Genomic DNA, 13,396 nt, shown 5'->3' on the forward strand with positions numbered 1-13,396 from the left:
AAATTTCATCATGGAAATGTCCGCTGCACAAAACCTTCCGTTCATCGCCCCACACGTGGTACCTCAGCCTCAGGATGAAATAAATCATCAGGGAGTTCTCCGTGAGCATCGTGCGCGCTCCAAATCCAGAGTTGAGCCGTGGTCTCGGCACCCAGCCAGCTGCCTTCTCTTCTTGGGGCAGTCGGAGTCCAGCACGCTATCGAAGGGCACGTGGTGAACGCTCAGGACGTGTCTCTTGAGCTTCGACTTCTGCGTCGCTCCGTACGAGCAGTCACTGCACGGGAAGGGCTTTTCCTCTGGAACACAAGACATCCACCGTTGAGCACACGCACGCGCTAATACATAATTTATTTATCACCATGCAGTGGATGCCATAGCATTACAATGTATATGGGACGTTTTATCAATCACGGTTGATGACCACAGGCCCAAAGGCCCAAAATGCCAAATGGCCAGCAACAAATACCTCCGATTAGCACGGTTGGCTACGTATGGTACGAAAGAAGTTCAACATACGTACAAATAGTAGAAAAGCAAGATACTGATTTCCTGAAAAATATCATAATACATTTTTGGGGCTTATTTTGAAGCCCCAACATTTTGCACTTCTTCGTGTGGTTGATGTTGATGCAGAGCAACAACTATAATTTAACATTGAGGTGGTTGAGCCAGATTATTCTATTACAGCTCATTAATTACACAATAATTACCTGCAATAGAACGAGTAAATACACATGGAAGTTAGGTGTTAGTACAATGAAGAGGAAATTCCCATTGTGGAAATGACTCGGTCTATACATTCAAAAATGTTCCCTAAATTTACCCACTTGTTTAAGTAAAATTTACCCCGGTTAAGAAATAGATACTTTTTGGAATTTGTCAAGCAATGTATTTTGCTCAGTTTCCTTCCAATGGTGCTATTGGCTCCATGTCATGAGATGAAGTATCCCTGTGCAACTCTCACACAGCAGTGAACCACCTCATGTAAGAGAACAGCTCGTGGAAGGAGATATCATTGCACTACTCATGACATCCCTTCGTGACCGTTTTTTATCCACTAGGAGGTTATTGCAATTTCCTACACATCACGCGACATCAGAAGTGTTTGCTGGAAGAAGTTTGGTAACTGGATAAGACCATCAATGAGAAGCCAGTTTAATCATGGCTCGGTGACTGAAACCCAGAGTTTCACGGTTTAACCCAACATCCGAGCAGCACCACATCAGATCTCTAGACTCCTCAGCGCAGGCATACAGATATGGTCAACATATGCGTACATTAACTAATTTGTGATATTATGAATTACATCCAAATGAAATGTAGTGTGTGCATTACTAGGACGTACCTAAAGGTGCCAGGTTGGGTTCATCCACCTTGGGGATGCTCTGCTCCACGCAGCCTCCTGCTTCCGTGCAGTCCATCCTCTTGATGTCCGAATTCTGGCTGTTGCTACTGCTGCAATTGGTGACGCTGGTGGTGGTCTTCTTTCTTTTAATGGGCTTAGGTCTACTTCGCTTTTCCTTCTTCTTCTGCTGCAAGGCCATAAACACTTTCATGCTCGTCATAGGATCGAGAGCAGCGTATGGTTTATTCTCACTGACTGGTGAAGCAGTTTGTTGACGTGGAACTAGGCCAAAGCATTCAAGAAAATTGGATTTCATGTCATTTATCTTAACGCCGCTATCTTTTGTCGAAGTGTAATCATGTTCAGGCTTCGGTCTGTACAAAAACTGTGCGTGAAGACTTTCATGAGTTTTCAGGATTTCAATAGGACTTAAAAATCCGCAGACTGAGCACATCTCATAGGGCGACGGTGGATTCAACACCGCATTGGCAAAACTGCCGTTATTCACCAAGCCTGGTGCACCCTTTATCATGTAATCCTTCTCATGGGTCTTCAAATGCCTTTTTAATTTTCCTAGCTGATCAAACCTTTTTCCGCATATGCCGCACCATTGATCACGGGTCTCCTTGTGCGTTCTTACGTGGGCTTCTAGGCACCATGCCAGCTGGAATTTTTTCCCACAGACGTCACAAGAGATACGTTTTTTCGTTCTTGTAATTCTACCGGATTGAGGTGGGGTTGAGATGGGTGCTGGTGAAGTGCCATCAATGGTGAAGGCAATTCTCCCAGCACCACCTTGACTCGCAGCGGAGTTGCCCTCGCACATCTGAAACAAAAGACAAAGGTCACGCGCATGACACCCGTGTCACGAGTGTACTCACACAGGCATACTTAAGGTGACATAAGATTCATATATACTACAACTCATTATACCAGAACTCCACAATATTGCAGTTCCTATCATGTACGATTTTACTCCTCTTATCCACCCAAATAAGATTTTGTTTAACAACAATGACGAACTACCTCCATTTTCCTAATGTTGCCCACCAAATAGGCCTTTCTGTATATACACACCAACAATATAATGATGGCACCACACGTTCACTCCACTATTCACAACACTCTGACTCGCAATCTCCATATAAGATTGTAATATCATTTCTGTACGAGGGCCCGTCAAAAAGTTTTGAGAATGGACACTTTTTTTTACAAACAACTACGTAAATAGTCTTCAATAAAAGTACAGTATAGTACTATTAATGGCACTTATAACTGAACGTCATTATCTCTCATGCTAATTATTACAATGTTAACTAGTTACCCAGGAAAGCTTCATTGAGTCTAAGTACTGCATTTTCAGAAAGGTCCCATTGCATTGAGATGTTTGTGTGAGTGGAACCCAGAGAGACCCCACCTTGCATATGGGGAAATAACACAACTTCACACAGATGGATTCAACCCACAAGCTCAAAGGATTCCTTGTTTAACAAAGTATTCAGTGTAATGTTTAATATAATTTATTTGGTAATATATAGTATCGTAGTTGTATAGTCAATATATAGCAGTGTGATATACAGTAGGGTTGGTAAAATAATACAGTGTAATATTATTATAATCTAAGGTATAGGGTAGTGTATAGTAACGCTGCGTATAATTCAATGTTGGGGTCTGTCTATGGCAGTTTATAATAAAACATTATTTGGAGGCATATTATAATAATTTTTGCGACATAGAAGTGTAATGTATAATGACGTATTGTTAGTAGCTCAGCTTAGTGGAGAATATATTGAGTACATTGATTATATTGATGTAGTTTATATTTAGTTCTTTCACATCGGTTTGTTGTATGATTGTTGGGTAGTTGCAGTTCTTTAGCGTCAATATACTAAATGCCTCTGTTGATATATAAACTCTGACTTTAACATAGCTACTTCCGTGACAAGTTACATGCTAATTCCTCGCATTAACATCATGCTAATCTCCCAGTTACATGCTAATTTCTGACGTTAACATCCTGCTAATATCTCACATTAACACAGCTACTTCAATGGTAAATTATTCTGTTGATATGTAAACTCCTTTGTCAAGGCGCTCTGCTCCTCCCACCCAGCTTAAAATACGCTGCCAAGCTTAGCAGTGTTCATTGGAGCGCTGTCTTTCCGACAGTTCTGTTTCTTCACCTGAGGAAGGCTACTTGTGTTGTGGCCAAAACGTCGTGAGAATTTTATTGTTTAATTTTAATTATTTTATTATTTCCCTTCGACGTGACTTTACCGAAGAACCAAGAAGATGAATCCCTGCAGTCACGAACGCTTTAAATCGAAATTTATTCAAATCAAGTTGTTTTCTTTTTACCACAGTACTTTATGGAATCCTGAAGAATAAATGCATTTTTACAAGTATTAAACTACACTTGAAGATGTGTGAGAATGTAATTCTGCAGATGCGAGCACAGGCAAACTCGTATCTGCATATACAAATTTCTGGGCCTCCTCACTTCACCAAACCCGCATTGACCGGCATGGTGAAGTATGGTTAAACAACTCCCACGAACGACATGGTGTGGGGGAGGCCTCTATCAAAACGCTGGATCGACAAAGGGCTGATACATGTCACGACATTGTTGTTAAGATCGTTCTCTCGTCAGCACAAGCCGTCTATGTGGACAATAGAGGGCACGACACACGTGTACACGATGTTTGTGTGCGTATATTCAGCGTGTATATCACGTCATAATAATATAAGGTCGCGATTATGCTCAAAACGAACCAAATGTATAACATCACGAATAACTTTGGAAGTCTCCAGAGCCTGAACAATATTTGAAGTAGACACTGACCCAGTTACTATTAATAGCTCAGATGTGTAGGCTTTGACTTTAACACATCCATTTCTGTGACCAGTCACAAGCTAATCACTCAGTTATTTCAATGCTAAATTCTCCTAGTTATTTCAATGCTAAATTTTCCTGTTTGATTTTTACTAGGTGCCTCTGTGAATGTGTATGCTTTGACTTTAACATAGCCATTTCTGTGACCAGTCACAAGCTAATCACTCAGCTATTTCAATGCTAAATTCTATGCTAATTCCTTTGTCAAGGGGTGCCTCTGTGGATGTGTATGCTTTGACTTTAACATAGCCATATCTGTGACCAGTCACAAGCTAATCACTCAGCCATTTCAATGCTAAATTCAATGCTAATTCCTTTGTCAAGGCGCTTTGTTCCTTCTCACACAGCTTAAAGGTCTCGATCTGAGCTTGGCTTTGTTCGCTCCAGCGCTGTCCTCCAGACAGTCTCGTCCCTTCACCTGATGAAGGCCGCTTGTGTTGTGGCCGAAACGTCGTGAGAATTTTATTGTGTTATTTTATTTTTTCAATTTATTATTTTATTCTCATGCTACGTGACTTTACCGAAAGAACCAAAGAAGATGAACCAAGAATATGGCGTGTAGATGCTGCCAATTTAGAAATTAAAATAGATTGAAAATAATAATCAAAATCCAGATTCATATTCTTGGTTCTTTCGGTAAAGCCATGTAGGTTGAAAATAAAAATAATAAAATTAAATTAAAAAATACAAAAGATAAATGGAAAATAATGAAAGCTTTTATTATTTTTAATTTATTATTTTAATTTGTATTTTTTTTTTAAATTGGCAGAATCTACACGCCATATTCTTGGTTCTTTCGGTAAAGTAACGTCGATTTGAAAATGAAAATAATAGAATTAAATGAAAAAATACTAAATCATGATTTTTTTTTACTTTTCTTTATTATTTATATTTTACCCAAAGAACCAAGAATTTGGCGTGTAGATGCTGCCACCTGCCAACGTTGTTGGCCACCAGATGGCAGCATCTACACGCCATATTATTGCTTCCTTCGGTAAAGTCACGTAGATAGAAAATAATAATAAAATTTAAAAAATGAAAATTATGAAAGCTTTTAGTATTTTCAATTTATTATTTGTATTTTTAAATATATTATTTTTATTTTAAAATCTACGTGACTAACGAAAAAACCAAGATTTCGGCGTGCAGATGTTGCCACCTGCCGGCCACCAACGTGGCGTGTAGATTCTGCCAATTTAAAAATTAAAAAAATAAATTGAATATAACAAAAGCTTAAATAATATTAAAAGCTTTTATTCAATTGATTATTTTAAAATAGTATTTTTTTTATCTCCGTGACTTTACCGAAAGAACCAAGAATATGAATGTGGGTTTTTTGCTTTTATTATTTAAAATTTCACATTTTTATTTGATTTGATATTTTTTTTATTTTCTATGGACGTGACTTTACCGAAAGAACCAAGAATATGAATTCTTGAAGTCACGTAAGTTTGTCACAATCTACACCCAACAATGGTGGCCAGCAGATGGCAGCATCTACACGCCAGATTATTGCTTCCTTCGGTAAAGTCATAATACTGGTAGGAACGAAGTTGTAAACTGAGTGTACCAGCCTGCAATAGATTAATGTGTCTGTCCGTCCCCTTTCAATACTTTAACGAAGTGAAATCTCGTGCTGTTGGGTGTAAAATCAGCAATAGGCAGCGCAGAGACTTGCCCTACCAGCCCACCCTGCAGGGACCTGTTAATAAAATTTTAATAATAAATTGAAAATAATAAAAGCTTTTATTTTCAATTTATGTTAAAATAATAAAAGCTTTTATTATTTTCAATTTATTATTTGTATTTTATTTTTTTGTATGTTAAAATTTCAAATAATAAATTGAAAATAATAAAGCTTTGATTAGTTTAAATATTATAGTTTATATTTTTAAATTAAATTTAATTATTTTTATTTTCAAATCTACGTGACTTACCTGAAGAACCAAGAATATGGCGTGTAGATTCTGCCAATTTAAAAATTAAATAATACATTTTAAATAATAAAAGCTTTCATTATTTCAAAAAATTTTGTATTTTTAATTTAAAAAGCTTTTAGTATAGCTTTTATTATAATATCATAATATTATAATCAAAGCTTTTATTATTTTAGGATTCTCCTCCACGGCGGCCTTTCTCTCCCCCACGGCGGCCTTTCTCTCCCCCAGTAGCGATGTTTACGACACACCGCACCAGGTACTCATCTGAGGCAGAGTCGACCTCACACTCTCTTACTGTCTCAAAACAACAACCGCCATGCGCCACTAAGTGGCGGTGACGTCACCACGACGCTTATGCCAGGCTATGTGCACCTTGAGGCTACGTGAAGTGTCGATCGCCGGCTGGCAGGAGGTCACGGGGCAGACCCAGGTGCCACTGGTCGACTGACTGAGATGACTGAGATTACTGGCTGATGCACCACCTGTGCCCCCTACTGTGCCAACTTGCTGAGCTTTAGCCACCCGACGCTCCGCTCGTTTTTCTGAGCGTCGCTCCTCCGCCCTCCGTTGTTGTTGGAGGGCGACTGCCTCCAACTGCCCAGTAGAGACACCGCTGGTACCAGTCATTGGCAAGTCCACTCAGCTCCACATCCTCCTGTACCACATCACTCCATCTCTTCTCTAGTCCGTGCCACGCCCGTTTAGCTCCCTCGATTCGGCTGAACAAAAGCTGTTTGGGCATGCGGTGATTGGGCATGCGGGCTACATGGCCCAGCCAACGCAGCCTTGCCTGCTGGAGGAGCTCACCGATGGGACTTTGTCCAGATCTTTTGAGGATTTGTGAGCTCCTCACACAATCCAGCCTGGTTAAACCCAGGATTGATCGTAGGCAGACCAGCCTAAATGTTTCTAACCGGTGAAGATGCTGCATTAGGGGGGTCCACGTTTTGCAAGCGTAGAGAAGGGAGGGAATGACTGTGGCCGAGAAGAACCGAAGCTTCATGCGGAGCGACAGACCAGGTAGCTTCCACACAACGTTACACAACCGCTGAAAAGATAATTCGGAGTGAGACCTCTGCTGTTAAACCGGAGCCGATCATGAGCACACTGCCCAGGTATGGAAAACTCTCCACTCTCTCCCCAACTGCCCCATCCCCGATTGGGAGTTGTGGGGGTAGAGTGCCCGATGGCACAAAATACCCAGGCAGGTGCTTCGTTTTGGTTGGGCTGATGGTAAGGCCCCACCTCTTAGTGGCACACTCCAGTTTCAGCAGCAGCGCCTCCAACTCCTCCTCTGAATGAGCAGCAATTACCAGGTCGTCGGCATACATAATGTGGTTGACCAATAGGGAGACATCCCTTGACCGCACCTGGGCATCGATCAGCCTCCCATTGTATCTGTACCAGACGTAAATTCCTCTGGTACAGCTACTGAAGGCTTCACGAACTATGTGGTCGAAATAGATGTTAAATAATGTTGGAGCCAGAGGACATCCCTGTCGCAGGGAATGGCTCTGACTCCCGGCTATGTAGTTTTACTCGGGTCTGCTCACCATCATGAAGGTCCTTAATGAGTGTGAGCAGAGGGTCAGGGACTCTAAAAGCACGAAGAACAACCCATTGGGGTTGCATTGGGGCTCCGCAAGCCTCTCCTTAGCGTACCTAGCAAGGCGATGTTGAATAATCCTTGCCAGGACCTTTCCCGGCACACTGAGGAGTTAGATGCCCCTGTAGTTGTTACAGTCTGTGCGGTCCCCCTTCTTAAAGAGGGGGACCGCCAGGGCATCCTTCCAATCCTGCGGAACCCGTCCAGTGGCCCAGACTGTTGTTATGATGTCATGTAGGGCAGTCTACGCACAAACGCCACCCTCCCTCAGCATTTCGCTTTGGAGATCATCTCTGCTCGGTGCCTTTCCTGTTCTCGGACTCTGGATCGCCCTCAGTACTTCCTCAACGGATGGTACCTCAGCCAGCCACTCACAGAGGGTGACTTCCTCCTCCAATATTTGAGGCACCGCATCCTCAGCAGGGTCATCCCCACTTTGTCCCATGATGTTTTCCAGGCTGAGGGATTCCCCCTCCCCCAGGACCTCACAGAAATGCTCAGCAAATCTGCAAACCTGTCGCTGGGGGTCGGAGATTGGATCACCCTTCGTTCCCCTAATGATGGTGTAGTGGGTATAAATTGACGAATAAACTTCTGAGGCAACACGATATGTATTGTCTTGGCCCCTTTTTGGGCCATGGACATTAGCCCTGGCGTGATAGCGCTTCCGCCCCCTATTGACGATAAGGGGAAGCTACCAGCCCACAGAGTGGTGAGTGACGATTACCTCTACAATGGTAATAGGTGTGGCGCTGTAGGTTACTTTTTTGATGGAGTTAAATAGGAATTTGTGATCGCGGGCCATTGAGGCAGACTCCATCTCCTCATCAACCCGCGACCACCCCCCATCCTTGCAGCGCCTCACGGCTCTCCGAACCTCCGAGCGAAGGCTGCGGTAAGCCTCCTCATTCTCTGACGTGGGATGCTGTAGACGATTAGAGTGGGCCTGTCGCTTTTTCTCAATAATCCTGAACACCTCCTCTGTCAGCCAGGGTCTCTGGGGAGGTCTGGACCGCGTACACAAAGCAGTCATTGCAGCTGCATGAGTCACAGGCCTAAACCTCCCCCATTTACCCTCGACATCAGGAGGAGTGGGGGACGATGCTCTCTCACTCACACTCACTCACAGCGCGAGGCCGACTCATTACATCTCGCGGATGATCGCGCTGCTGAACAAAAAAAGTTCCGCGGGTTCAGTTTGCAAGCGTGAGTTCGCGTTTTAAGGCGATGGGGGCCGTCCATAAATGACATCACGCACCTGGGGAGGGGGGGGGTCAGACATTTGTGACGAGGGGGGGGGGGTTGAGAAATGTGACGTCACGTCAAAATGCGCAACTTAAAATAAATATAGACAACATGTTCTACTTAGTTAAATAGACTTTTTAATAAATGTTTTCTCCTACAACATCAGAGTGCAGCGCCACATTAAATACAATGACAATAGTTTAAAGCGATTTGAAGCATGTTTTATTTTCAAAATGGAAATATGGTTTTGGGGGGGGGGCAGAGCTTTGTGACGTCAGCGAGCTCCGCGGCGGGAGCGAGCTCCGCGGCGGGAGCGAGCTCCGCGGCGGGAGCGAGCTCCTAGCGGGAGCGAGCTCCTAGCGGGAGCGAGCTCCTAGCGGGAGCGAGCTCCGTGACGGGAGCGAGCTCCGTGGCGGGAGCGAGCTCCGCACCCGAACGCGTTGGCACGGCCATCTTTTGGATCGCTAACACGGCTGCTTTTGTCACACGTGGACATGCTACCACCGGCATGACTGCATCGACTTGCTCATCTCTCATTGCCTTCAACATGATATTCTCATTGACTTCGTTCATGTACTTTTACATGCTTTTCTCTTTAACTTTAACATGCCACTCTTGGTTACACATAGACTGACATTAACTTACTAATTTTTTCATTAACTTTTACATGCTTCTCTCATTAAAACACATTCTCTCTCTCTCTCTCCCGCCAGCCGTTCTTACGCTGAATTGCCTTAACCATCGATGGCACTTCACCAGCACCCGTCTCGACCCCACCTCAATCCGGTAGAGTTACAAGAGCGAAAAAACTCATCTTTTGTGACGTCTGTGGGAAAAAATTCCAACTGGCATGGTGCCTAGAAGCCCACGTAAGAACGCACAAGGAGACCCATGACCAATGGTGCGGCATATGCGGACGAAGCTTTGATCAGCAAGGAAAATTCAAAAGGCATATGAAGACCCACGAAAAGGATTACATGATAAAGGGTGCACCAGGCTTGGTGAATAACGGCAGTTTTGCCAATGCGGTGTTGAATCCGATAGAGTCACTAGAATCCGATAGAGTCACTAGAGTGAGAAAACGAATCTCTTGCGACGTCTGCAGGAAAACATTCCAACTGGCATGGTGCCTAGAGTCCCACATGAGAATGCACAAGACCGGTGGTCAAAGCTGCAACATCTGCGATCAAAGCTTTGATCGGCCCTACAAACTCAGAAGGCATATGGAGTAACCCACGGAAAGAACTCAAGGGGCGCACGTGGCATGGTGAATGACGGCAATTTTGCCAATGCGGTGTTGAAGGTGTGTCAGAGCTACTCGGCCGCGAGTCATGGTGCTGGAAGAATTGCCTTTGCCATGGATGGCACCAGCAGCTCCAGCAGCAGCAGCAGCTTGTCGAGTCCTGGTGGTGAGGAGGCAGAGTTGCAGACAATGCCACCTTCTGCAAAGGGCGCACCTGCGTGCAACGAAGTTATTGCTATCACAGCGACCGCGCATGGAACGAAGGCGCCTGCTGGGAAACGCCACGCCTGACCAGCGCCCGTCTCGACTCCACCTCACTCCCATAGTCACTAGAGTGAGAAAACAAATGTCTTGCCAAGTCTGTGGGAAAGCATTCCAACTGCCATCATGCCTAGAGTCCCACATGAGAACGGACAAAGAGACCCCTGACCAATGGCATCTGCGGTCGAAACTTTGATCAGCCAGGCAAATTCAGAAGGCATATGGAAACCTACAAAAATGACTATTGGATATTTCTTTGCTGTTCTATTACTGAAGTTATCAACAGAAGGTGTGTACCAGATTAATTGCACTTGTGGCAAATGCTATGTTGGGCAAACAGGATGAATGATCAGCACGAGACTAAAAGAACACCACAGAAATATGAAATGCTCACAAATACAACTGTCAGCAGTAGCAGAACACGCGTGCCCACAAGGACAATCAATTGATTTTGATAATGTTGAAGTTCTGTGCAAAACTTGTTACTACTAGCCAAGACTAATTACATAATCTATCGACATTTAAATAAATAAAAATAATTGTAATCGTTTGGATAGCTACCGACTTAGTGCTGCATGGAAGAGAATAATCAAATTACCGTTTGTACGGCTATTTTAGTACACACAATGGACACTAAGTACAAGATCAATGGGCTAGCATAATGTGCATGTATAATAATGTACGTTGATTCATTAATCCCCCCCCCCCCCCACTTTGCGCTCAAAGAGAGCACAAGTGTTGTCATCACATCTACGCCTCTATATAAGGAATTAAACAGGTGGACTTCTCCCAAATCTTGCTGTTGCCTGAAGAAGCTAGTTGTAATTACTGAAACGTCGTACTCCGATGGTAAATGTTGTGGCTTGGCTCTCCAACACACCACACACCGGTGTGCTGTACTAGTGATGAATTGGCATGTTCTGTTTACGTGACAACCCTTACTAGTTTGGCTGTCGGGTGGTGGCGGGTTTAACGGCACATTTATATTGTAATAGGTTTATACCCTTTTATCTGGCACGAAAACTGACACCTTTATGCAAACATGATCCCTTGTATAAATGTGTCAGTTTTGGTGCCAGATAAAAGGGTAAAAAATATTACTATATCTTGCTACTGGCAAAGGAGGTCTCATAATGAAAATTCATACCCCGAGCTCTTAATACTCTGATAGTGCGCTGTTTTTGAGTTGTATGCCTTTTGGCGTCATCTGGTCCAACACCAGTGGAGACTAGGCTCTAAGAAAAGCCGTCTCGGGTGTGGACCAATCAACTTCAAGGACAGTGTATATCATTATCAGAGTTGTCTCTTTTTGTTTGCATTTTGACTGCTTGTGTTGTGGTTATTGCAAACATGATCTCTTGTATAACGGTGTCAGTTTTGGTGCCAGATAAAAGGGTAAAAACCTATTACTATATCTTGCGACTGGCAAAGGAGGTCTCATAATGACACATTTATATATTTACGCGATCCAACCCATAAAACCTGTATTATGGATATTTGTCGCGAAAGCCTACGTGTTAAACTGCCATGTATTTTTACGTCTATTGCTGTATTTTCTTACGTGCAATATATTTAATAAACCATATTAATTTATTCATATTTTTGTTCATAGTTATATCATTGTTGCGCGTGCGGTGTGGTCAGTGGATATTGTTCAGTGGATCAAACCGAGACAAATATTTTTGCAGCAGCTGTGGCTGCACATTGCAACAGCGCATTCCGTGGTGTAGAACGCATCGCCCATAATCTGTATCTGTGTGCAAACACCAGGTATGGTTGGTAAGAAACACGTTTGGTTTTAAATGAATAGAACTCGAGCTTCAGCCATATTGTTCATTATAGACCCCACTTTGTAAGAATTAATCACGCAAACCTTGCGCCTGATTCATTTGAGTGGCTGTGCTCATAAGCAACAGGGCATTTGTGGCAAGGTGTTAATGTACCACAGATTAGCACGGTTGGCTACGTACACTGCGAAAGAAGTTCAACACATATTCTTTGGGTCTTTCCGTAAAGTCACGTAGATAGAACAATAAAATAATAAAAAGAAAGTGAATAAAAAAGTAAAATATATCACGACGTTTCGATCGCAACACAAGCAATCGTCATCAGGAGAAAAATGATGACGATTGCTTGTGTTGCGATCGAAACGTCGTGATATTTGTATTATTATTTTGTATTCACTTTATTTTTATTTTTTTATTGTTCTATCTACGTGACTTTATCGAAAGACCCAAAGAATATTAATTCCTGCAGTCACGAAAGCTTTAAGTCAAGATTCAAGTTCAACACACATTCATACATTTTGGAAAGCGAGTATCCTTGCACGTACAATGCACTGGACCGCATGTTCGTGTTAAGTGAGTCAGGGGCTTTGTCACTGCCTACCCCATGATATAAATAATCTCAGGGAATTCAATTGCAAGTGTGCAATCTCCCTTCCGGTGGGCATCGAGGATGAGTCATACCCTGGCTTGCCAGGAGGCAGTGGAACACAACTGTGGAATCCTTTCCATCTGCACGGGATAGAACGTTGCCCCCTTGCTCACATTCGTTCGTTTTCTGCGAGTGTACTGGTTTCCCCCCACATGTAAACACTCAGTAAGTGGCTGCAAATATCGGAATGTAAAGAGAACCGCAGATCTTGGGCGATTGTTGGGAGTGCCGGCTCACCGCCTGGCTGCTGTCTCCCCGCTTGTCTGTGGGAGACATATAGAGGTACTGAATTAGATTTATATTCTCTACATAACATGATTCTTATCTACACAAAGCACTCACCGCGTGGAGTACAGCAAGTGATATTCCACGAAATAAAAAACCATGGTTGGAACGATTCACCACTGCCGGAGAGTCAAGGAATTGT

The sequence above is a fragment of the Petromyzon marinus genome, chromosome 11, assembly GCF_048934315.1.
Source record: "Petromyzon marinus isolate PM22_M1 ecotype Great Lakes invasive population chromosome 11, UKy_Petmar_22M1.pri1.0, whole genome shotgun sequence".
Classification (NCBI taxonomy): domain Eukaryota; kingdom Metazoa; phylum Chordata; class Hyperoartia; order Petromyzontiformes; family Petromyzontidae; genus Petromyzon; species Petromyzon marinus.